General features: G+C 44.6%; 1 long non-coding RNA gene across 1 annotated transcript; it reads right to left on the reverse strand.

Moving 5' to 3' along the window:
- Positions 1-2,835: 2,835 nt before the first annotated feature.
- On the reverse strand, positions 2,836-6,816 carry LOC123478257 (uncharacterized). Its single transcript, XR_006653420.3, has 3 exons — positions 6,381-6,816; positions 5,446-5,656; positions 2,836-3,026 (listed from the first exon to the last, which is right to left on the reverse strand). It is a non-coding gene; the product is annotated as an uncharacterized lncRNA (long non-coding RNA).
- Positions 6,817-7,862: the final 1,046 nt, after the last annotated feature.

The raw sequence follows: 7,862 nt of genomic DNA on the forward strand, positions 1-7,862 counted from the left end.
TAGGCTTTAAGAACCAAGGGGAGCCACTTTTATGGAAAAGCAGCTTGGGCAGCCCGTAAGTTGGGAGGGATGGAGCCTGTGTGGATCTCCAAGGTGGGTCACACCGTGTTAGCTGGGCAGATGGAGTCTGAGATATGGCACCAGCCTACCAGCTCTATGGGGGAGAAGGCTCTGCAAAGGGACAATGGCCTCTGCTCACCTGATGCCAGACACTACAGCCTCTCCTCGTATGCCACTGGTGCCCTTCAAATTGCCACCCCAGTGCTGGAGCTCGGAGGGAGCAAGTCTGAGTAGGTGAGACCGTGCGTGGGTTCCCCAAAAGGAAATGCTTAGGGCTCCAGCAGCCTCCTCCACCGAGTCAGTCCCTGCTGGGTTTCGCAGCCAGAAATTGTGGGGGCTTATCTTCCTGGCTCTGGAACCCTGGACTGGGGGCCTGGGGTGGGCCTGGGACTCCTCACTCCTGAGATATCCCTCCCAAATGTTTATCCACGTGGGTGTGGGGCCAGCCTGTTCCGTGTCTGCGCCCCTCCTGCAAGTCTGGATGGATATGGTTTCTTCAGGTCCGTAGTTGTCAGACTTCTATTCAACTCCATTTCCGACGTTCCTGTGTGATGGCTACTCTGTATTTTAGTTGTAATTTTGATGTGGTTGTGCAAAGAGGTGTGCCATGTCTGCCTCCTTTGCTATCTTGACTGGCAAATTTCTTATTCAAATTTTTCAAATTATTATTCAAAGTTTCTTCTTCCAGACCCTGTGATTTGAGTTATTGCTTTACTGCTGAAGGTGAATTTACTGCTGGGATACAAACCCTCTCACCTTCTCTCCCTCTTAATCACCAGCTAATTTAGTTTCCCATTTATCACAGCTTTGAATATCTAGTTGTTGCAAGTAGGCCAGGTGGTAAGGGCTTCCAAAGATGCAAAGAAACTCTTCAAAGTCAGGAATTAGGTTTTCTTTGCTTCCAACTGGCTCTCCATTCAGCTTCGGACACTCTTCCCTCAGCAGCGCCGAGGGCTGTGCTCTGCACACGAGGGTCCGCACTCTTTTGGCCTTGCTGTGGTCTGCAGACATCCTGTAGTGTGAACTTGGCTGTCCGCTTGCTCGCCAGGCTTCGCCCTTGGCGCCCTGTCTTTGCAAGAAGCGACTCCCCCTCACATTTCATGGCACCTGAACAGTGTGTCTCTCCTCCCTTTTCCTTCCCTTCCCTCCCAGCTGTGGCTTACTTTGAAATTTGGTCAAATTTGGTTGGCAGCTCCCGGGCCTGGGGCAAGTGTGAGCTGCAAATCCCGGCTACCTGACATTCCTTAGCCCAGCTCTCACGGCTGTGTCCCATTCTTCCCGGAACTTTCTTCCGTGAGGCATCCGCCTTTGCCTTATGTTTTTCCTCCTTTTCTCACGGTGGCACTTAGAGCTTTTCTACACAGGCTGTGACATGAGGCTGTCCCACCTTTCTGGGAGATTTCCTGTTTGTCTTTTTGGGAGAAACACCATCATATTTTTTAAAAATTGATTTTAGGAACAAAGACAGAGGAGGGGAGGGAAGGAGGGAGGGAAGGAGAGAGGGAAGGAGGGGAGAGAGAGAGACTTGTTGTTGTACTTGTTTATACATTCATTGGTTGATTCTTGTATGTACCCTGACCAGGAATCGAACCTGCAAACTTGGCATATCAGGATGATGCTGTAACCAAATGAGCTACCTGGCCAGGGCCATCTTTTTTTCCTGCTTGATTTTTCTTACCCAAGGAGAACATTCTGACCCAATGTTGTTAGGATTAAGGACCCTAAAGTTTCCCTGCAATGAGTTTACATGCTTTTTTTTTTTTTTTAGTCTTGGCCTTTATGACCAGAGTCCTTCCTTTGCTCACTGAATTTGAATCAGAAAACAAAGATAGCAAGTTCCTAAGGGGTTTTCATCCTTATGCATTTCCACTGCAATGATTAAAGGTAAAAAAGAGACAAGTTTCAGTGGGAAGGAAGAATCATCAGTTTGCTCTTTCTGATGGGATTAAACGGATACTGAAATTGGGCTGCCAATGTTTGGTGATTTATTTTTTTTTTAGATGCCCTACTGAGTGAGGCACAGAGCTATGAGGTCTGTGGGATTCTTGGGAGCCAGGTCCTTTATCATCAAGGACTTTCTCCGCACAGCCTTCCCCAAGGGTCCGAGGATAGACACAGCTCTCTTGGGAGCTTCCTCTTACCTCAGAGGAAGCAGCACCTCATGGTCTAAGGTCTAAATAGGGGCTCATCTGAGACAGTCGCAGCTTCCTGCTGGGAGGGGCAGTCTCCCCCAGATCAGCGCATACAACGGGCTTTGGAATCACACGAATGTAGGCTGGAGTTCCAGCCCCGATCACTGGAACCTCTGAGAAGCAGCCAGACCTCGCCTGGCCTTGGACTCCTCACCCGTTAAACAGGAATAACAGAGCACCCATGTCAGAGAGCAGCTGTGCGGCTTCAGTGAGAAAATCCTGTAAAGTACCTGGCACCGGCTGATGGCAGCTATTTTTATCTATGATCCAGTAGGTAGAACATTTCCGCGCTCTCTCCAGCCTGAAATGGAGATGCCTTGACATCATCCTTCATGGCTGTTCTTCATTACTCTTGTCATTTGGCTTCTCAGTGCCCATCATGAGCTTTTTATTGAGCCAAATGTTTATAAAACGAAATCAATAACAATTACAGAGCCAGTGTCTGCAGGGCTTTGGATCCTGACATTGTGTCAGAATTTCCAGATTATCAGTGATCAAAGCTACTGACCAGCAGTTTCGAGTCTGGGATCATCATGGATACCTACCACCATCTCTCTCTCTCTCTCCTGACTTAAAACGCTGAGTCATATAAGACACCTGTGTAGGAACACACAGGTGGTGAAAGTTCAGAGGTCAATAAAATTAAGAGATGAAGACTAGAGCCAGGAGTTGTAGGTTTCAGGGTTGCCTCTTCCAGCCCTAATATCCTGGGATCTGTGACCTGTGATGGTGAGCTCCTTGGCTGGATTATAAACTCCTCGAAGGACTTGATTTCTGGAGAGAGAAAGGCAGGGATGAGAATCTACAGTGATCTGAAATGGAATCAATTCGTATAGTGCTCCCTGGGCTTATGCGAAACCTCCACTCCTCCGAAAGTGAACTGGTCTCCCACGTAATGAGCCTAATTGTACTCTCTACGAGCAGGCAGCAGCTGCGTAGTGCCCCATGGATCTCTTGCGCAAAGATCGCACTTCATATTGGTTTCAAGGTGAATATCATACTCTAGTTAAGGAGATACGCAGTCAATCTTGAAACATAAAAAGCACTTATCATAAAGCAATTTAAGAACATAGTACTCGCTCCCCTAAATTTTCCATCGCGTGCAGAGCAAAGACTCAAGACTATTTGTTTTGCTTTTTTTCTGGGGCTTTTTTTTTCATTCATTTATGAAACTCCTCAACAGCATATCTATAAGATGCTGTAAGAAGTAGAAAATTCTTGAACACGATTATAAGGGCCTATTTTTGAGGATAACAGTTTGTCAGTGTAAGAAGATTCTATGGCTACAGATAGCAACATGATGGTCTATTAGAAAATGCCAAGAATCCGAAGCCACTTGTGGGGTGAGTCATTGTCACTCAGAGTCTTCCACAAATGGGCTTCACCCAAGCAGCCCTCTTATATCAACGAGTGGCAGTGGCTAGAAAGACATTTGTGATTTAACAATGACATAGTCATTTTTTTTTAAGTTTCTACTGGTGGTTCTTTAGCCTATAGTATGAAATCTGGAGTCTAAGGGACTCAGAGATGAGCCCCATCCTTATCCAAAGCATGAACCCCGTCCCCACTGGTCAGGATTACCCAGTGTCTGTTCACAGTGCAGCAGCGCTGTCCACTCAGAATGGAATGTGGGCTAATAATGAGGCTGCATAGGTTACTTTAAATTTTCTAACAGTCACATTAAAAAAAGTAAAAAAAAAAAAAAACCAGATTAATTTTATTACTATGTTTTTTTTTAACTCAGTATGTCTAAAATACTATCACGTTAGCATGCAATCATTATACAAATTATTAATAAGATATCTTTCATTTTTTTCACACCAAGTCTTCAAGTGCTCAATTGTCACATATACTTTCTATGTGACTGGATATGGGACAGCACAGATGTACACAGTCACAAAGAATTAATTCACTCCCATACCCTCTGACCCCCCTCCAGAAACTCAATACATTTTTCAGCAGGTCCAGGTATCAGAAAGTTCTTCCTTGTGGGGCAATGAAATCTGCCTACTTTCAATTTCTACCCTTAGTTTTTGTTCCCTTTAATTGTATATATATTTTAAAAACATCCTCACCCAAGGACATTTTTTATTGCTTTTGGAGAGAGAGAGGGAGAGAGAGAGAAAGGGACATCAGTGTGACAGAGAAACATCAATTGGCCACCTTCTCACATGTGCCTTGGTCGGGGATTGAACCTGAAATCTTCTGGTTAGGGGACAACGCTCCAAGCAACTGAGCGGCCTGGCCAGAGCTAGATCATACTATTAATTCTACTGAAATTTCCTGTTGGCTTTTAGTAGTGGCAGTATGTCGTATGTAACTCTGCTTATTTTCAAGTTTTCTCTTAAATCACATCTCTCCATTTTTTTTAGAGTTTTATTTATTTTTAGAGAGAGGGGAAGGGAAGGAGAAAGAAAGGGAGAGAAATATCAATGTGTGGTTGCCTCCTACACATCCACCCCCCCACCAACGCCGGGGACCTGGCCCACAACCCAGGCATGTGCCCTGACTGGGAATCGAACCGGCAAGCCTTTGGTTCGCAGGCCGGCACTCAATCCACTGAGCCACACTTGCCAGGGCACATCTCTCCATTTTTTTACTTTTGAAAGTGGATATTATTTTCAGCTACAGAATTTTCCATTTTACAGTAAGTCCACGCTTAACATCATTGATAGGTTCTTGGAACGGCAGGGGAACTACATGTAATGAAACCAATTTTATTTTATTTTTTTTAATTTTTTTATTTTTAAATTTTTATTGTTATTCATTTTACCACCAGCGAACTGATGTAAACAAGAGTTAAGTTCCTAGGGCACCTCATCAACACTGCAACAAAACAAGCTTGAGGGAAAGGACATTCTTCGGGGACCTGCTGTGCCTAGCGCATTTCACTCTAGGAGTCGGCCCCTTGTTCCAGATTGACAGAAATCTCTTTTGGAACAGCATTGTCTCAGCTAACCACGTGCCCCTGTCCATTCCAGTTTAGCTATCTATGCAGCCAGCACACCATCAGCATCCTCAGTCATTCAGTGATAAATAGGTGCGTGGGGGCAGGGCATTCCTCCTTCAAGGCTTAGCGCCCTCCAGAGTCCCTCCACTTAGGTTATAGTCATTTAAACAGTTAAAGTTACCACACCACTGGTCACTTCAGTACACGTTTCCTCCTCTTCCCCACCAAGACATCCTGAATCACCTTGTCAAGTGTCCTCCCCAGCAGTCAAAAGTTCTCAGTTGTCAGAACAGGAGATAAGTGAATACTTCACGCTGAATTCAGTGAAGCAATGGCCAGCTTGGGCCAGAACCACATTGCTCTCCCTCCAGGCTTCTGTCACCTTCTGCATTCTTCATCGTCCCTCAGAATAATTGGTAATGGTTCACGGTTCTCATCTTTCGGCTTCCTCATCCTAGGGATTTGTACAAAATAAGCAGTTGGTCTTCCTCCTTCCTTTTTCAGTGTGAATTCTTTCCTATCACTACTTATTCTGTTCTTTTGGTTTACAAATTATTTTCAAATGTTCTGGCATAGGTTATGGGACTATTAATTTTTAAATCATTTTTATGGTTAGCCTATTGAAACAGGCGCATACGCATGTGTGAGTGTGTGAGCGAGAGAGGGAGAGGGGGAGAGAGAACTTGCGCTGTTGGTGCAAGTTTCTGAAGTCAGAAGGGTCTCCTAACTAGTGTGATAAGAAGATATTTCCTCCATGGACCAGAGGAAGAGAGAGGATACGATTTTGCCATAGAAAGCCTAATTTCCAAGGATCTACTGATATCACTTTTTTTCTTTATCTTTTCTCTCCACTGACTCACTTTTCTGGGCAACACTGCTTGTTCCTATGATTTTCTTCCTTTTTTCTAAACCAACTTGCAGCCTTTCTACGTTAAAGGGGTAGGCATCATTTTCTTTTCCAGTAATACGACCATTGGATCTGAAGGTTTGTTTATTTATTTGACTTTTTTCAGAGACACATAAATGCAACCAGTCAGAGCCCAGTATAAGAACGTATATTTCTCTAGCTCCTTCTAAAGTCAGGCCTTTTGTGTGGCCCACAGCTGGGTCGTGTTGCCAGCTCATCACTGACTATACTATGTTTATGTTTTAGTTTTCTGGTTTGGGTTGCGGCTTACCTACTGTCCCGTGAATTGCTGGACGTCTGATCACATGTGTCTGATGGATGTATCGATCTCTGCATTACCAGCACCTCGTGTTTAGTAGGCACTCCATCAATACTGTGTCATAAATGAATACGTTAATGAATGAATCTGTTATGTGACACTCATATATGACTTCCACAGCACTGCTTCCTGTTTTGAAACACTGCTTTGCTAGCTGGAGAGCGTGAGTGGTCCAAAGCCTTTCTTTTGTATTGAACTAAAACCTACCCCAGAGCTTCCACTTTCCCACCAACGACATCTTAGCCACGTATTTATTCTAAACATTAGCTGAAGGCTTCAGACCCAGCGAAGATGGCAATTTGGTTTTCAACAGGAAGTCCCGAGCTCATTCCTTTGCGTGCCCCGCCATCCTCATTCCAGTGGCAAGCTGGCATGCCAGCCACCCAGGTCATTTAGGGAGAGGCCGAATTCCATGTAGACAGAGTCTGCACGCCTCTGAAGAGTAAGTGTACTTTCTCAGGCTTCCAGGGAGCCAGTGTTTATCAGTGGATGAGTACAGTTACAGAGAGATCAAGGATTTAGTTTATTCTGGGTCACATCCACAGAAACGGCCCAGTTTAAGCCAAGGAGCGCTTCGTTCTCAACCTGGGAACTTAGACTGAAATTTTCTGCTGTGCAGCCCCCCTTCCCAGGGTGAACCCATGCTCCTGGGCCATGCCTGTTCTTTCTTTATTCTAGATCAGCAGTGCTGTTGGGCACAGCTCTCTCCTGTCCTCCCTGCCAGATGACACAGTATACATAACCCAACATCTCACACTCTGATTTGGCTCCGGGCTGGCCTGTGAGTCACATGTCAGAGCCGAATGCTAAGTAAGCTCCATGTGCCACACAGAGGGAGATGATGCCATCTGTCAATTCAGTGATCCCCCCCCCACACACACACTGTCCCCTTCTTTCCTCCTTGCGCTTTTTTTTGAGATGTTTAGAAGTTGTGTCATCTTTGTGAATCATGATTTCAGGAAAAGGTATGTCAATATCGTGAATCTTCACTAAAAAATAAAAAAAGACTGCAAGGAATATGTGACCCTGATTATATCGGCTTTGATCACACGGATGCCACTAATTAAAAATTCCACCGAGAAGAGGGCTGTGGAATCATGTAAACCCTGTGAATTACCTAAGAATGATAGAAATATTCAAAGCATTGGTGGTTAATGAACAGATGTGAAGAGGGAATGCAAAGTTATGGGAAACCATTTCTAACAGTGATGTCAGCAAGGAACAATTTGCAGACATAATTACTAAAAAATTATCAGAGACTTCCTTGTCAAGTATTTTGTATGTTTATAAAGCTGTTGGTGACTCATTTTCAAAGTCTGGGAGACTTACTTGATTTGGAATCAGGATTTTATTATAGCTTAGCTGTTATGTAATAGTTTACTCAGACTGATGGGGAGATATCCTTCCACGTCAACATTGCTTCGATGTGTGCTG

This window comes from Desmodus rotundus, chromosome 10 (genome assembly GCF_022682495.2).
Source record: "Desmodus rotundus isolate HL8 chromosome 10, HLdesRot8A.1, whole genome shotgun sequence".
Taxonomy (NCBI): domain Eukaryota; kingdom Metazoa; phylum Chordata; class Mammalia; order Chiroptera; family Phyllostomidae; genus Desmodus; species Desmodus rotundus.